Below are 18901 nucleotides of genomic sequence, written 5' to 3'. Positions count from 1 at the left end.
GGTGGAGGGAGAGAGGAATCAACAGAAGGCAAAACTAAGAAAAAAAATCCTCATTAATGACCACTGGCTCCTCCACCACCTCCTCCTCTGGAGGGTTTGCTTCCTCTCCAGATGGGACTGGATCCCCCACCTCCACTTCTTGTTGGTTTTCCTCCACCACCTCCTCTTGAGATGGGTTTGGATTCACCTCCCCAGGGACATCCTTTTGTTCAAGCAATTCTGCAAAATGTTAATATTAAATGTTAATAACAACAGGATTAAGAATGTTAAGATGAAAAAGTGAAAATAAAAGTAGCTGTCTATCTGCAAGTAGCTAAGTTTTCCTATGGCTTAAAGTTGTAAATATATAACATGACCTATACAGGTGCATCTCAGAAAATTTGAAAATAAGTTGTTTGCAGTCACGTGACTGTGTTGACGCGCGAAATTCAGATGGAGGGCAGGAAGTGAAGAACGCAATGGACGAGATGGAGGAAAGTCCTTACTGTACTACTTTAGACGCTATTACAAGAGAAATATATAAACAAAAAATCTAAAAATATGTGACCCGTCACAGAAACCAGGGACACAAGTCGGCAGCACAACTTTCGAGCAAAATGAGAAAGAAGAGTTTTTTTTCAAAATTGGTGATTTTCAATTTTTTGCAGAATCTGTTAATTGAAATCACGAAGAAGCCTCTCCATGTTTGAGATAGCAGTATTGGTATATTTAAAAGCTTAAATTTTTAGGTTGAACTCGGCTTGTTTTCGGAGATTCTAGCATGCAGTAGGGGCGTGGCGTGTCATTGTCTGTGTGTATTTCCATACTGAATAACCCGGCGCTTTTGCCCCCGCCCTCCAAATGAACTGCATGGCTACTTATTATGTTGTGCTCTGGCCGGCTCTATCTGATATCAAAATTCAATGAAGATGGATGCCGCAAAGATTGTCGCAGACGAAATGAACCGTGGCAGTTACACCGAAAATGTTTTCGCCGCACTTCGTGGGCTCGGGAAACTGAAACACTCAGTGCTTGAATATGGCGGCTCGGCTCGCTGACAGCGGTGGCTGGCTGTTTCATATGTGACGTCCCGATTGCTTTGAATGGGGAACGTTTTTTGAACAGGGAACAGAGTTAATGGACTGGCAACAATCTCCATAGAACATGAACTGGCACAGAGAATCGAAATAGAGGATGCAGTTAAGACCTTTGCTGCGATGAAGGCCCGCTGTGCGCGTTTCTGAAATGTAAGTTAAGCTTCATTTGCTCTTTAGTCGTTATTTAAGATGCTGAACCTGCTGATGATATAATATGTTTGCTGACATTTCATTTGTGTGTGTATACGCACATAAGAAAGTGGTGTAAAGAGATTTGCAACAGTAATTTGAGGAGGTGAAATGTGATTATTTGGAAAATTCCTGTCATGACTACTTATAGAAAAATGCCAGCAGGCATTTGCCTCCTGCATAAACTTTAATATTGTTGACATTTTGGGCACACGAGCGTTGCGCACTATTTGCGTTATATGTAGGCCTATGGCTTATTGGTCTTTGTGTGTTGTTGCTGGTTTTGCGTTATATGTATATGGCATATTGGTCTTTGTGTGTTGTTGCTGGTTTTGCGTTATATGTATTTGGCATATTGGTCTTTGTGTGTTGTTGCTGGTTTTGCGTTACATGTAGGCTATATGGCATTATTGGTCTTTGTGTGTTGTTGCTGGTACGTTGCAAATAGAGGGGCAGCACAATTGTTTTTCGCCTAGTGCGGCAGAAGTGCACTCATTCGAAGTGCAAAAAAAGCTGTAAAGCACAGGGGGGAGCTTTACAGGGGGTATGGCTTATCTAAATGAGATGTAAATGAGCCCTATTGTCACTCCCAGCAGCAGATACAGGTGAGAACTGCACAATCTTTAGAGGTTGTTTTCTCATCTTTGAGCTTTTTTAAGTGCCTAGCTTAAAATGGCCACAACTTCTCCAAATATTATCAGATTTCCACATGTTACACATCGTTGGAAAGCTTGGATATTACACTCTCAGAATCTATGAATAACTCAAAATGCCCCAGAACCGACTTGTGTCCCTAGTTTCCGTGACTGGTCACATATGCATCAGAGTTTCTGGCTCTGTCTCGCACATGTCACACTCTCTACTCACATTTTTGTTTATTTCCATTGAGGCGGTAGATATCCGCAACTACCTCGTCTCACAGACATACTTTGACTTTACAAAGTTCAAAAACTGGTACATTACACAAACAGACACATAAGCTGTATTAACTCAGCTTTGACGAAGTGATCACTGACACACACAGGCATTTTCCCATTCGGCTCCTCCCGACCGCAGACGTAGGTTTGCAAGGCAATTTTTCCGATGTTTTTCTGTCAATTTCTTGTATTTTCCCCCCTTATGAACAACAAATTTTGGCACACGATAAAAACTCCTCGTGGTTTGATCGATTTGAGCAACCATAAACGACGCAAAACATAGGCATTTTGAGTTTGTTATAGTGATTCCTAAATATAGAAAATCACTTCCTGCCCTCCATCTGTATGTATCGCCATGGGAACGCAGTGACGTGACGTCATGTGAAAACAAGCTATAGTGAAAAAAATCCATTGCCCTACCCAGATTGGATAATTAAATCCTCAAGAAACCATTGCCAGTGTTTTTACTTAATTAGCTGATTAGAGCTCTTCTCAGGTCGACATTTTACATTTTACAGCTCATGGAAATAAAAAAATCCAGCATCTCAAAATATTAAAATATAATACAATATACACTGTATAAAACAGTAATCATCAAGATTAAAAACCAAAAAAGGCTTGGAAGAATTTACTGTATGTGTAATGAATGTAGAATATAAAGTTTCAAGTTTAGAAATAAATAACAAAAAACAAAAATCACAACATACTACATAGACTAAGATGGATCTTTAATTTTCCGTATGAATGTGTACACATTGTAATTATACTAGTCGCAACATGTAAATAGGACAGAGTTTTTTGTCACTTTTGGGAAATAGGTTAGTTGGTTTTGCCACCTCAGTGAGCTATACTAAGATAGGCTAAAGGTGGGTCTGACTGAGTTAATGCAATGGATGAGAAGGCTATGTATAATCTTATCTCACTTTAAAGTTTTTAGGGTCACACTGTACTTGGATAGTTTTTCCACAGACTATCAATAGATGCTCAGATTACCTAACTATCTGTTGACACTGTAAACAGTGTCGATAGTTATGTAGAACATAAGTACGTATTACTGTGTTCATGTTGAAAATGACAGGAAATCTTACTTCGTAGAAGGTGCCCATAAAGATTTTTCATTTTTTTTATAAGTAAAGAAAGCTCAGGATTCCCTGGGTTCTCAAGGCAATGCATAATGTCTGCTGACATTCCCCGTTTCCTGTCCTTATGTCCCAAGAAAAGAATTGGGCAATAGTCCAAAACACTGAGTTTGGAAACCTGCAAGAACAATAAAAACAAGACAAATATTTGGATTATAAACAAATATGCAGTTAGTGTCACTGTAGTAATATAATGACTAGACAATGAGAATACACAGACAATCTACTTATTATATAATGTTATGAATCACAGATCAATGTGATTGGTTAGGCTGGATCAATGATTTTAAAGTTAATGGTGATTGTTTGTTTATGCTGGACAAATGAAATCCAAGCTACCGCAAACTTTATGTTCATTAGAATGCTACAATTGGAAACATTTCCAAATGGAGTGTACCCAGACCCTATCCACAAAGGGACACACCAAGTTTCCTGGCAGAAGGGAGGCAAAAATGTTGACATTAAAGTTCCTCGGGTTCACTCTCTGGTTTTAGATGACACCCACAGGTGAAATAAAACAGAAGGGTGAACCTGGGGAACCAATGGCGAAACACATTGTTTGCTCCTAATAAAACAATTCCTGACATCAGACCAGTGTGATACTCTCTACTTATTAAATCCTGACATTCCTGCACATCAATTCCTTAACAACGTATAAAGGAACAAGTCCTGCTTTGTGATTATGTGATTGGAAATCTAACAGTCTTAGACTATAGGCATCGGCCTATATGTGTTTTAACTAGATGTGTAGGGCTAATTTTAATCAGCCATGTTTTGCAAGTTTAAACATAAGACACAGCACAGAAGAGGAAAGAAAAGAGACAGTAGAAGTAGAGTAAATCCAAAGTATAGAAATTGGATACATTGTTCATAAACCTCCATCATCTGCAGATGTTGCAAGTTACACATTAGTGTTATTATATACACAAACATGTGGTCTAATTGTCACAGTTCTGTCACTATTATCTGTGTCTTTTCTGGGTTTAGTGACAGAGCTGTGACACTCCCGGTTTGTCATGCGTTTGTGTTGGTCTGGTTTATTGTGAGCACATGGCTTGTCTTGTATTCATTGTGCCATGTGCTCTCCTGTCAATTGTCTAGCCCCTCCCATCTCGTTTCCTGATAATTGATTAATCTTTCCCACCTGCCTTGTTCTTTACCCTCCTTGTTTGTTCCCTATTTAGTCTCCCTGTGTTTGTAGTCCTGTGCTCGTTTGTTATTGATGTTCACCCGTGTTATGAGTAATGACCTGTTTCGTGCCTGTTTTGTTATACCTGGATTTATTTTCTGTCTTAATTAAAATACTCATTCTCTGCATTTGAGTCCTCGCTCTCCTTTCCACAACTATCCCGTGACAGAACGAACAAGCCATCATGAGGACTCAGCAGAGGAAGAAGTCAAAGGAACCACCGGTCCCTCCTTTGTCATGCCCGTTATATGAACGGATAGTGAAATTCAGTGAATTGACCTCTCTTCGGCAACTGGGGACTAAAGTGAGGGACTTTGCCCAGAAATTCACTGCAGCGGCAGAGGGATTGAGACTTAGTGAGGGAGCTCTGAAGGATCTATTTAATTATGCCCTTGATGAGCCCATACCTTTTGGCATTATGAGAGGTTTGGAGAGGTCGACGTTTGAGGAATTCCTAAGACTACTAGAACGTCACATAGATCCTCCGAATTCGGTGGTCAGGGAGGACCCGACTTCAGGGGTCCCAAGGCCAGTGGTCCAGGAGGACTCGACTTCGGTGGTCCCAAGCCCGGTGGTCCGGGAGCACCCAACTTCGGTGGTCCCAAGCCCGGTGGTCCGGGAGGACCCGAACTTCGGTGGTCTGAAGCCCAGTGGTCCGGGAGGACTCAACTTCGGGGGGCTCACGTCCGGTGGTCCGGCAGGCCCTGATTTCAGTTGCCCCAGAGCTGTCCACTCTCTCAGTCGCGTCTCCAGTGGTAGCTGAGGAGACTGCAGCACCCTCTCGCTCTCGGAGTCGGAGGAGGAAGAGATCTTCCGGTCAACCACGAGGCCCGGAGCTTGTTCCGAGGCCCGCAGTCGAGACCCCGAAGCATCCAGTGAGGCCTGCAGCGGGGCCACCCAAGCGCCTCGCCCTGACGGCGCCACACAAGCGCCTCGCACTGACGGCGTCACACAAGCACCTCGCCCTGACGGCGCCACCCAAGCGTCTCGCCCTGACGGCGCCACCCAAGCGTCTCGCCCTGACGGCGCCACCCAAGCGTCTGGGCCTACCGACGCCACCCAGATGCCTTGCACTGCCTGCACCGCCCAAGCTCCTTGTTGTGCCAGCGCCGCCCAAGCAGGTCACGTCTGCCGATCCAGAGACCGTTCAAGTCACGTCTGCCGATCCAGAGATCTGCCGATCCAGAGACCGTTTACGTCACGTCTGCCGATCCAGAGACCGTTTACGTCACGTCTGCCGATCCAGAGACCGTTTACGTCACGTCTGCCGATCCAGAGACCGCTCACGCCGTGTCTGCTGCACAAGAAACTGTTTGCGTTAGGTTTCCTGAGCCGGTGCCTGTCCCTGAGCCGGTGCCTGTCCCTGAGCCGGTGCCTGTCCCTGAGCCGGTGCCTGTCCCTGAGCCGGTGCCTGTCCCTGAGCCGGTGCCTGTCCCTGAGCCGGTGCCTGTTCGTCCACCATGGCAGCCCAAAGGGTGGTTTCCACCATGGACACCTGAATGGTCATCTCCACCATGGCCGCCCGAAGGGTCTACACAGCCTGATCCGCCCTGGGGTCCTGCACAGCCTGATCCCACCTGCCTTGTTCTTTACCCTCCTTGTTTGTTCCCTATTTAGTCTCCCTGTGTTTGTAGTCCTGTGCTTGTTCGTTATTGATGTTCACCCGTGTTATAAGTAATGACCTATTTCGTGCCTGTTTTGTTATACCTGGATTTATTTTCTGTCTTAATTAAAATACTCATTCTCTGCATTTGAGTCCACGCTCTCCTTTCCACAACTATCCCGTGACACTAATATTTTGTAGGCCCTATTCATTGCTGTGCTTGTCTCGTTGGCTATAGTTCTGTGGCTTCTGTTTTGATTTGTTAGTGTAAGCTGTTTATAGGCTACTTCAGATGTTGGGGTAGTTCAGAAGTGGTAGTAGCAAATATTAATCAGATAGCCACTGTCAATGGTTCTGATCATAGACTAGTAGGGCTATGTTGTTGAGTTATTGTTATGTAGCATACTCATATTATATACTATTTAAAAGCTTGGACTCTTGGGAATAGATACATTAAATCTTATTCATATACAATATGCATTGTGCTTTACGTTATCAAAATAATACCCTCCAGCCCTTGCTTATATCCTAAGCAATATGATGCAACATATTGGGTATTAAAATATCCACAAGAATCCATAGAAATAGATTATACAGTATAAGTTGGGAAGATGTGTAGTCCATCTTATACAAACCCATTTGAAACAGCCATGCTATGGCAAAAAAAAGAGATTTCTATGTAATTATTACCTATTTAGTGTTGTGATTCTAGGCTATATGAGAACCTCTGGCATGAAATTCAAAAACTCTACATGAAATGTTTTACCCATAATTTTAGAGGATTATACTTCCCACAAATGGTTTCTTAAGCAGTGAGCCTTTGCCAGTATGCATTTTGGGTAACCTAAGTTCCTATTTGGAGTCTTGATAAAGACCTTGAGCAAAGTGCATGGGCATACTTTTACAAATAATTGTGTAAAATACTATTCATTTTTTATTATTTATTGATATTCTTTTATAAACAGCTTCACAAGACCTGTTGTCAGGGTGCAATTGTGTTTTTAAGACACTTCACATGACCTACATGGCTATGGATAGTTCAGAGATATCTGTAACCTGTATAAATAAAAATAAAAAACAATAGAAACTACTGGCCCTCGGCTTTCCAAAAAGGTCAAGCTTTTATGTCATACTAACAATAGTCCTTGTATGACTTACAGACAGCTGAGCAGCCTTAAGTATTCTGCTCACGTTTCCGTTTTTCTTAACAGATTCTGCCCACTTGGCGGTAACCTTTCGTTTGTGCTTCAAGGGGAACAGACAGACTGTGCAAGTATTCAGCGGCAGGCGATTTGAAACCTGGCAGGTGGGGCAATTGACAGCTTGTGGCTTTGTCATGTCTGCAAATGGAAATGACACATATTACTGTAGTTATGTTTCTATTAGCAATCACACCTTCAATTTCTATCACAGATGTGTTCTCAACATGCACTTATTGTGTTTAAAGACATACAGAGCATATATATTATTTTTAAGATAACCTAAATTGTATTTTCATGAAGAGCAGCCAAAATACTGAACGGTCACAATGCTTGGGTGGACTAGAGACAAAACCAATTCAAACCATCATCTGAGGCCATCAAATTCAGTTCAAAGACAAGATGTGTCACAGGACAGTGGGATAGCCTACTTTAGCCTATTTGAACATACTCCTATGCGGCTATTAAGGGATAATGGAGCCTATGTCACTTATTGCCTTGTTTAATTAGGCCTACCAGGCTTATATAAAGTAGGCTATACTACAGGCTAATTTAAAACTAAACGAAATTGTAGCCTTACTTAGCCTTGCCTTGTAGCCTGTTGCTGAAAGCGTCTGATAGCACGCACTTGGATTGGCTATATAAGCCCAAGCGCGTCCTGTAAAACGTGGGTGGCTGCATTTGAATGAGCGTCTCTGACACACGATAAAGGGTCTGTGTTGAATTCGGCCAATATACTGGGATGATGGAACCTATATTGTGGTGTTATTAGTTAGGATACCTAGTCACGTTTTAATTGAGTAGGCTACCACAGGCTAATTTAAAACTAAACGAAATTGTAGCCTACTGTGACGAGTTCAGTAATCAACTCGTTGTCTCTTGAGTTGCAGGTGATTGGCTGAAATGAGTGGTTGTACACCTGAACATAATCATGAGCTCTATAAAAGACTGTGACAGAGGAGAGCGAATGGGGGGCTGAGCTTGTGCAGAGCTTGGGCTGGTTTCGTCTGCGCTGTACATTCGGACTCTTGTCGGCTTGGAGAACTCATGAGATGTGAGGGATGTGGGAGATCACCGCCGCCCTTTGATCCATCTCTGTTGGGATGGTTGGATTGTGGACTTTCATGAGCGATATACATTTGCACACAACTACTTACACACTGATTGTCATTTATACTGATCCTTAAGTGTTGTTTGTCTCACACGAATTAATAAATTCCTTTATTAATTGCAAGTGGTGTGTGGTTGCTCCCTTATTTTGTTGCGACTCTGAGGAGATTGTAACAAATGGGGGCTCGTCTTAAAGCAAATTATGTCATAGGATCAAATTTGATTCATGTTTGTTATGATTTCGATTAGAGAAAAATAAATCAAATCTTGAGCTTTCGGTATTGCGCGTTGTTTTGGAGAAACGTACATAGCTATTGTGTTTAAACCATCTCATGAGTTTGAAAGTCGTTAAAGGTAAGCAGGTGCATTTTTTTTTCTTTTTTTTTACAGGTGATGCATTGTTCATTTTCTCCCGGGTAGGAATTAGCAACGCTTGGCGTTGATTTGTTATTTTGCCTTTTTTATTTTTATGCAGGCTTCTGGGTGAAGTACACCGCCGTGGTTTCTGATTGAGCTGTTTGTTCAATTTTTAAACCATCGGTATATTGGTGTTTAATGTCGCTTTGCTCTTGGAAGCTGCATGAAGACTAGGCATAGGTTAGCTTAGTGGTTGGGTAGGCAGTTTAGAAGGGGGAGAGTGAATAATTATTTCACCTGTTTTGTTCCGAAAGGGGAAATAAATGCACTTGTTTTTTGTTCTGTGTAATTTTTGAGAACAGTATGGCATCGATAGAAGAATTTATTAAAGCTCCTTTAGAGGAGAAATTAATTTAATTTGTAAAACAACAATTATGGGACCTTGTAGATCATTTTAAAATCAGTGGGGTCGATAAGAAGACACGGAAAAAGGAATTACGTTCTGTTGTGAAAGATTGGTTATGTGAAAATAGCATCATGGTGGCTTCGCAGAGAAAACGTGACGTTGACGTAAAAGGTTCTTTAGACATTTTCTCCGGGTTATCTTTTGAGGAAAAAAAAAGAGATTTTACAAAGGCAGCAGCTTCACAATAAAGAGTTGTTTAAAGAAACTAAACATTATGAATTGGAGATTGAAAGATTGAGAAATGAGAAGGTGATCAGACAAAGCGAGCTTGATTTTGAACAAATTGAAATAGACGCTGAGAAGTCTGCACGAGATCATGAGCTGCAGTTGGAGCGATTGAGATTGGTAAAGGAAGGGAGAATGTCAGATGTTGGGGAAAGAGGTTTAGGTTTATCTGAAGGATTTGATTTGGCAAGCAATCTAAGACTGCTTCCCAAATTTAATGATCATGACCCTGATGTGTTTTTTTCTTTGTTCGAGACTATGTCAGAAGAAAGAAATTGGCCGAGGTCTATCCGAATTGTCATGCTTCAAATGGTAATCACAGGCAAGGCACAGGAGGCATATGCAGCACTCACAATGGAGGACAGAAGGAATTATGACAAGGTAAAAGTTGCTATTTTGAAGGCCTACGAACTGGTTCCTGAAGCCTATCGCCAGCGATTTCGAAGCTGGAGAAAAGGTGAGCGTCAGACTCACTCTGAGGTGGTAAGAGATCTGGTTTCTTATTTTGATCGTTGGTGTGTTGCGTCCGCTGTTGATGACTTTGAAAAGCTGCGCGATTTGGTCATTTTAGAACAATTTAAAAATATTGTGCCCGATGACATTGCTGTATATATAAATGAAAAGAAGCCAAAAGACGCAATGGAAGCTGCCGTGTTGGCAGATGATTATGTGTTAACGCATAGAAAGTTATACAGAGAAGACGGATCAAGTCAACAGAGTGGTAACTTTAACCGAGTTGGAGTAAAGAAATTTGAATAAATGTTTACTTCAAAATCAGAGAACAGTGGTCGGAGGAGATCTGACAGAGACTTGGTGTGTAATCATTGTTTTAATTTGGGACATTGGAAAAATAAATGCCCAGTGGTAGCTGCTAAGTGGATGTCGGGAAAAAGTAAATCACATATTAATCCTGTGTTAGTGACTGAGGTTACTGGAACTGCCAATGACTTTAAGCAGGGTGCTTCCATAGAGGTGGGGGAGGAAGTATGTGACTCCAAATTGGTAGCCATGAAGAGCTTTGTACCGTTTATTATGGAGGGTTGTGTGTCGTTGCCAAACTCTGAGAGTAAAATACCAGTTACAATTTTGAGAGATACAGGCTCATCAGAATCTTTTATTCTTGAATCTGTTCTGCCCTTTTCTCAGGTATCAAGTGAAGGGAGGAGTGTTCTGATTAGAGGAATTGGATTAAACACTCTCTTTCTGTTCCTCTGCATAGAGTACACTTGACTTCCGACCTGATCTGTGGAGAGGTATCTTTGGGAGTTCGTCCGTCTCTGCCAGTGGATGGGGTTACTGTCATCTTGGGTAACAATTTGGCTGGAGGTAGGGTCTGGCGAGAGGTGATCCCACCTCCTGAGGTAGTGCCTATTCCAGTCACTGAGAACACCGACATTTTTTATCAATTTTCCTGAAGTATTTACAGCTTGTGTAGTGAGTCGTGAGATGTCAGTTGAGAAACCAGAGGTGTCAAAATATGTTGTGTATGGTTTATCCACCCTTTCACCTATTTCTCATAGGGAGTTGGTAGATGCGCAGCAGAAAGACCCTGAGTTACAGACGTTGTTTGATGCTGCTATTTCGCCTCAGGAGGTAAGAAGTGCGGTTAGTGGATGTTTTACCCAAGATGAGGTGCTTCTAAGGAAGTACATTCCCTGTAAAAAGTTTTTACTGGAGGAGTGTGTAATTCAAGTGGTGGTGCCGAAACTATTTCGAGACATAGTATTACAACATGAACATGGTGAAGTTGCTGGACATTTAGGAGTAAAAAAGACCTATGACCGAATTTTACGACAGTTTTATTGGCCCCGTGTGAAAAAGGATATTGCGTCCTTTATTAGAACGTGTCACACTTGCCAGGTAACCGGGAAGCCAAATCAGCGGTTGAAACCAGTGCCTTTGAGTCCCATAGTTGCTACAAGTAAACCATTTGATCACTTAATAATTGATTGTGTGGGACCACTGCATGCATCTAAATCAGGGAATGCATATCTGTTGACCGTTATGTGTCAGGCAACTCGCTATCCAGCAGCTTATGCTATACGAAGAATTACCACCAAAGCGGTTGTCAAGGCGTTAACCCAGTTCATATCTATTTTTGGGATACCGAAGGTTATTCAAAGTGATTACGGTACTAATTTTACGTCTCGTATGTTTGCTGAGGTTCTGAAAGTACTTAAAGTGAAACACAATGAGTCGAGCGTATATCATCCTCAAAGTCAGGGTGCGATCGAAAGGTTTTACCAGACTTTGAAGTCGCTTTTGCGTGCTTACTGTGTGGAGCTAAACCGTGACTGGGAGGAGGGTTTACCCTGGCTATTACTTGCTGCTAGGGAAGTACAGCAAGAGAGCTTGGGATTTAGCCCAAATGATTTGGTTTTCGGTGATGTACGTGGACTTCTTTCTGTTTTGCGTGAGGGACTAGGTGAGGGGGATCCTCCGCAAAATTTGGTAGAGTATGTGAATGGTTTTCATCGACGTTTGTTCTTAGCTGGATTAAGTGCACAGAAGAATCTTGCTGTTGCGCAAGAGAAGATGAAGAATCGTTTTGATAAGCATGCTGAAGGTCGTGTCTTCACACCAGGTGATCAGGTGTTAATTTTGTTGCCATCTTCTGGATCTACGTTTTGTGCTAAGTTTACTGGGCCGTATACTGTTCTTCGGAAACTGTCTGACGAAAATTATCAAGTTGCAACTCCCGATAGGCGCAAATCTAAGCAGTGTTTCCATGCAAATTTGCTTAAGGCTTATCGTTCTCTAAATTCTGAGGTTCAACCAACTAATTCCGTTGCTCCTGTTGTCACTGCTTCTTTTGAGTCTTACCAACCTGTTGTTGAGGGAGGAGGAGATGTAGTTAAAGAGGATACAGTTGTTCCTGAAGACTGTGTTTTGCTGCCTCGATTAAGGAATTCTGAGACTCTTCGGAATTTAGATGCTTTGTTTTCACATTTGACAGAGGTTCAAAATAAAGATCTAACCCAGATGTTATGGGAGTTTTCTGGCTTGTTTTCAGATATACCCACTCGTACCCATCTGGTAGAGCATGATGTTGATGTGGGCGAGGCACAACCTATTCATCAACGTTTCTATAGGGCTCCAGTCAGTAAGAGAGAAGCATTGGAATCTGAAGTTCAATATATGCTTGAGAAGGAATAGCTGTTCCATCGTGCTCATGTTGGGTTTTCACCTTGCTTGTTAGTAAGGAAAGCAGATTCAACGTATAGATTTTGTACTGACTATCGCAAGCTAAATGCCATCACTAAGGCCGATGTTTTTCCACTTCCTCGAATGAAGGATTGTGTAGATCAGGTGGGTACAGCTAATTTTGTGAGCAAGCTAGATCTTCTTAAGGGGTATTGGCAAGTGCCGTTAACTCCTAGAGCTAGAGAAGTAACCTCCTTTATTACATCGTCTGGATTATACTCGTACTCAGTTATGAGTTTCGGTTTGCGAAATGCACCTGCCACCTTCCAGAGATTGATGAATCGAGTGGTATTTGGGCTGGAAGGGTGTGCAGTGTATTTAGATGATGTTATTGTTTTCAGTGAGACCTGGGAACAACATTTAGTTCGTTTGCGAGCTCTTTTAACTTGGTTGACTGAGGCATGTCTTACAGTTAACTTGGCGAAGTGTGAGTTTGCCAAGGCTACTGTAAGATATTTGGGGAAAGAGGTTGGCCAAGGTAGTGCGTCCAGTTCAGGCCAAAGTTCTTGCCATTCAGCAGTTTCCTTCTCCGTCTACCAAGAAAGAACTCATGCGTTTCTTGGGGATGGTTGGTTATTACCGGGGTTTCTGTTCAAACTTTTCAACCGTGGTTTCTCCGCTGACTGACTTAAGAACTCTGACAATTCTCGCTCCAGTCAAATTTCACTGAGCTTTTGAAAATGTTAAATTACTATTGACCACTGCTCCTGTTCTAGCTGCCCCGAGGCTGGATATGCCATTTAAGTTACAGGTGGATGCCAGCCAGGTTGGTGCTGGAGCGGTCTTACTACAGACAGGGGAGTTCTGTTTTACAGACAGAAAACAGTGACCTCCTATAGGTGTAGTAGGCAATCCTAATCAAACACACGTCGTTGTTGCTGAAAACGTCTTTAGTCTGTGCAGTCGGTCAATGTCGAGGTGAATTGAGGACTGGCGAAGCCCTGAGCGTGTAATAACATTGCGGATGGTTTTACATTGAAGTTGGTTGAAAGCCATGTGCGTGTCATGTGTACGCAAAAGGGTGCTATATGCGTGGGCAGAAAACGCCGAAGGACGTGACAAAACGGCCTTATATGACGCCCTGAGATGAGAACGGGTTGGACCAAGGTGGTACGGCCGTAAGCGAAAACTGCTGCCAAAATTGGGCTATTTAAAAGGTTAGACAAATTAATGAAGAAAACTAAGAAGAATTCTTGTAAAAACTCAAACTCTTTCAGGCTTTCTGAAGAATCTCAGAGACTTTTAAAGGCTTTCTGAAGAAGCTCAGGGACTTTTTTTTTAATCAAAAAAGCTTACAGCACCTGGTATTCCCAGGCGGTCTCCCATCCAAGTACTAACCAGGCCCGACCCTGCTTAGCTTCCGAGATCAGACGAGATCGGGCGTGACCAAGGTGGTATGGCCGTAAGCGAAAAATGCTGCCAAAATTGGGCTATTTAAAAGGTCAGACCATTAATGAAGAAAACTTAGAAGAATTTTAAAAAAAACTCAAACTCTTTCAGGCTTTCTGAAGAATCTCAGAGACTTTTAAAGGCTTTCTGAAGAAGCTCAGAGACTTTTTTTTTTTTTTAAGCTAAGAAGAACTTTTGAAAAAATATTTTCTTCCACAACCATTCTACATCACATATCATTTCCATAATTTAAAAAAACTTATTCACTTCCAGGCAACCTCCACATTAGATCCTTTAAAACATCACACACTTTTGGGGTAAAAACACCATAAACATCCAACTTATTTTCACATTTAAAATACTCATACAATCCTTCAATATACAATTCAGTTTTCCTTTTAAAAACGATCCAAACATCCAACACGATTTTTTCCTTTTTTGCTACAATTCTTCTTTCCCATATTGCACTTTTCATTATCATCACACACAGATTAATAAAACTTTTGTTTTTACCCTTTTCTTCCATCCCAAACATCACCACTCTGTTCCATTCTACAGTCTTCTCATTGGATTCCCCTCTCAACATTTCAATCAATCTTTTACCCTTTTCGTTAAAATCTTCCAATTCTCTACAATTTAAAAACAAGTGTAAAAAACTTTCATCTTCCACATTACACACTTTACATGTTTCACTTAGTTCCATGTGGATTTTTAAAAAAAATAATGTCAGTAAAAATTGCTCTGTGTCTGATTAAATATTCAAAACTCTCAAATTTCGCGTCTATCATTGTACCTTTCCTGTTATTCCATATATCCTCTTCTTTTAGATCTTTGTATTTCTGTACCCAGAACTCATTGGCTTTTGGTTTTCTGAAAACCCCCTCTCTAAAAAAACAGAAACATTTTCACAGTACATTTATAAAAAAGCATATAGTTTTCCCCTCAACGTTACATGCACTTCTTTCCCTTGTTTCTCTTCTTCCATATCTTCTATTCTTTTTATCCACTCTTTGGGTATTGATTCTTTCATTATTTCATACTTATTTTGCAGTTCTTGTTCATTAAAATCCTCTTTTGCCACTTCCATTGTATCTATTATATACTGTAATAGTAAAAATCCCTCTTTAAATTCATATAAAATATCTAACTCTTGTGATCCCAACATCCCACCATTTCTTTAAAAAAATCACATTCCCCTGATTTAAAATGCCGTTGTTTAAGAATAAAGGCTGGTTTAAAATGCTCTCTCTACCTTGAGGATTAAAATAAACAATAGTTAAAAATTTCCCCCATGAACTCATCAATTCTCTGTAAAAATTTGGCATTCCGTTCACCATCCAATTCTTAGTTTTCATCCATAAAATATTATCTCCCAAATTAAAATTCCCACATTAATTTAAAAAATATTCCATCGTCTTTTTCCACGTTGTTTTACTTTTCTCATCCAGATACTTTTTTTTTATTATTTTAACTCTTAAGCTATTTTTTCCCTCCCTTTCCAACTTCTCCTATTATAATATTGTATGCAATTCTTGGAGGTTTTCCATCCCATATAAAATCCAGAAAACTTTTCTTCAGCCTTTTTTCCACCCACATCGGCATAGAAGTCACATATAAAACATACCACAACTTTGCTACCATTAAAACATTTACAATTAAAACCTTCCCCTTTAAACTTAAAGTCCTCAATTTCCAAAAATTTAGCCTTCTTTCAATTTCTCCTAGTATTTCTTCCCACATTACTTCTTCAACATATTTTTCGTCTTTCCCTATTAAAACACCTAAGATCTTTATTTCCTTTGAAATAAAGGAAATAAAGTTGTGGTATGTGGACTCTTTTTTTTAAACTAAGAACTTTTGAAAACTCAACTCTTTCATGCTTTCTGAAGAATCTCAGAGACTTTTAAAGGCTTTCTGAAGAAGCTCAGGGACTCTTTTTTTTTTTTTTAATCAAAAAAGCTTACAGCACCTGGTATTCCCAGGCGGTCTCCCATCCAAGTACTAACTAGGCCCGACCCTGCTTAGCTTCCGAGATCAGACGAGATCGGGCGTGACCAAGGTGGTATGGCCGTAAGCGAAAACTGCTGCCAAAATTGGGCTATTTAAAAGTTTAGACCATTAATGAAGAAAACTAAGAAGAATTTTTGAAAACTCAAACTCTTTCATGCTTTTTGAAGAATCTCAGAGACTTTTAAAGGCTTTCTGAAGAAGCTCAGGGACCATCCAAGTACTAACTAGGCCCGACCCTGCTTAGCTTCCGAGATCAGACGAGATCGGGCGTGACCTTTTTTTTAAAAATCTTTTTATTGAAATTCACACATTTTCTAATCAATTTTTTACATCATTTATCACTCAAAACATTATTATAATTATTATTCTCTCTTTTAAACACAACATTTGTTACCAATTGAACAATCTCTTTTCTCTCTCCCTCTTTAATGAACTTATTACCGTTTATAAAGAAGTCTTTCACCTCGGTTTCTCCATATGTACAACACATTTCAACATCTCTCTTCACTATTGCTTTGAACAAGTCTTTAATTTTTACTTTTCTTCCTTCAAAGTGAGCATAATTCCGTCTATACACCACAGCTAGCCTGGCATGGCTTAACACGTAGTTGATAAACCAAAAGTCTTTTGTCTTCTTTTTCAAAAACACTCCAAATAAAAATATTTTTTTCCAATCTTTTTCCAAATCCACCTCATCAAAACCGTTCTTTTTTAAAAGACTTTTTAAAAAAACAAAAAAATCCTTTAGTTCATCACATTCTAGAAAATAATGCAGAAAACTCTCATTATCAGCGTTACATACATCACACATCGCATTGATATTTCTATTTATTTGATTTTATACCATGTTGGTATAAATCCTATTGTGCCTAATCCCTTCCATACTTCCCTTACTACTTTTACTTTATCTTCATCCCAATTAGTTTCTTGAATACAAATAATATCACTCCGATAAGTGAATTTTACCTCCTTCAACTTAGTCATATTCCTCAGTCCATTTGTATTTACCGAAGTAACAGTAATCATACAACAACAACAGAAATAAAAAATAAAAAGACTTAAACAAAACATCTGATACCATCAGCACATAAAGTTCACGTACCAGAGCGCGGCTCCTTTATCTGTTCATTCCCGTCTTTGTCTCTTTCCGCCTTTCTTTTGCCATTCTGTCTTTGGGCATTCATCTGCCTATTTCGCAAACCTGTCTCTTGGTCTTGTCCACTTTTATTCTCATGGGGTACTGCTTCTTGCTCTACTTTCTTCTCCCTCCCAGGCGTTGCTTGCTTGCCATCCTCTTCTTCCTCCCCGTACTCATCGTTCTCTCCCTCTTCCATCCTTTCTTCATCATCAGTCTCCTCGCTTGTTGTCTCAACTCTCCATCCCCATTTCATTTTATCTTGTCCATCAGCGCTCTCTCCTCCACCTTATGCACCTTCGACACCATCCCCGCACTCCATGTTTTGGTTCTCTGGTTGATCCTCTTCCCTCCTCTCGTCATCGTCCTGTTGTTCCCCTTCCTCTCCCGTCTCGCTTGCTCCCCGCTCCCCGCACTCCCTCGCATAGTGCCCCACCTTTCCACATGCAAAACATTTGAACTCTGGGCATTCCTTGAACAAATGTCCCGGTTTTATGCACAATCTACAGACACGTACTTGTCTATCATGTATTACACGGAAGTATTCCGCTCCTCTCATTGTGTCGAATCTGGTCGAATAAGGCAGTGAGCGCACTTCATCTGTAAATCTCACTTTTAAGAATCTTGTGCCATCCACCATATTTGTTCCCGGCCACACCCGGCGCTTGATAGCAGACAGGGGTTGTACCCCCCACTCTTCCAGCTTTTCCAATATTTTCCCATCCTCAAGATAAACTGGCAGGTTAATAAATGACACAACCATTTCACTATTTATAATGCTTCTGGCATGTACTATTGCCCCCTTCACCCTTACACCGTCCATTAGTTTCTTCTTTGCCCCTTCATCTTTCATTGTCAGTTCATAAGCTCTTTCTCCTCTCACTCTGCATCCAACAACTTCTCCACACACCTTCACCTCTCTCAATAAATCCATCATGGAAATGTTTGCAGCTCCTGCTACCTCAACTTCCACAGTCAGCTCTTTGAAATATTTCTCTGTGCGCTGCTCTTCACATACCTCTCTTCTGTTATTTCTTCTCTCTTGTTGATCATCTCCCGTCCGTTTGTTAGAAGCATATCCTTTCTCGTCGCCATTTCCAATATCCTTTCCTTTTGCCATTTGTCCATCTTTCATTTTGATTTCTTTGTTTGCTGCCATGCTTTCTGCCGCCATTGCAGAGAACAACTTGGAAACGCTGGTCCCCCTAACAGCAAAAGCTGTCGGGGGAACACTGTCAACTTAAATTATCTTCTACCTTTGATGCTCAATATTAGTCTTAAATATAACCAAAAATATACGTAGTTTTCAAGTTTTAAACACAGAATTACTACTTTAGCTCTTGGACTGTACCACTATAGGGTGTGACCAAGGTGGTATGGCCGTAAGCGAAAACTGCTGCCAAAAATGGGCTATTTAAAAGGTTAGACCATTAATGAAGAAAACTAAGAAGAATTTTTGAATAAACTCAAACTCTTTCATGCTTTCTGAAGAATCTCAGAGACTTTTAAAAGCTTTCTGAAGAAGCTCAGGGACTCTTTTTTTTTTTTTTTAAACTAAGAAGAACTTTTGAGAACTCAAACTCTTTCAGGCTTTCTGAAGAATCTGAGACCTTTTCAGGCTTTTTGAAGAAACTCAGTGACTTTTTTTTTTTTTTTTTTTTTTTTAAACTAAGAAGAACTTTTGAAAAAACTC

General features: G+C 40.7%; 2 non-coding genes across 2 annotated transcripts; both read right to left on the bottom strand.

Annotated features, from left to right (window-relative positions):
* Positions 1-13963: 13963 nt before the first annotated feature.
* On the bottom strand, positions 13964-14082 carry LOC143711410 (5S ribosomal RNA). Its single transcript, XR_013194842.1, has one exon. It is a non-coding gene; the product is annotated as a 5S ribosomal RNA (ribosomal RNA).
* Positions 14083-16020: 1938 nt separating this feature from the next.
* On the bottom strand, positions 16021-16139 carry LOC143711338 (5S ribosomal RNA). The gene has a single exon (XR_013194811.1). It is a non-coding gene; the product is annotated as a 5S ribosomal RNA (ribosomal RNA).
* Positions 16140-18901: the final 2762 nt, after the last annotated feature.

The sequence above is a fragment of the Siphateles boraxobius genome, unplaced genomic scaffold (assembly GCF_051911475.1).
Source record: "Siphateles boraxobius isolate OS27281-9 unplaced genomic scaffold, OSU_SipBor_1 118, whole genome shotgun sequence".
Lineage (NCBI taxonomy): Eukaryota > Metazoa > Chordata > Actinopteri > Cypriniformes > Leuciscidae > Siphateles > Siphateles boraxobius.
Note: the sequence above shows the minus strand (reverse complement) of the source record. Positions and strands in the feature narration are given on the sequence as shown.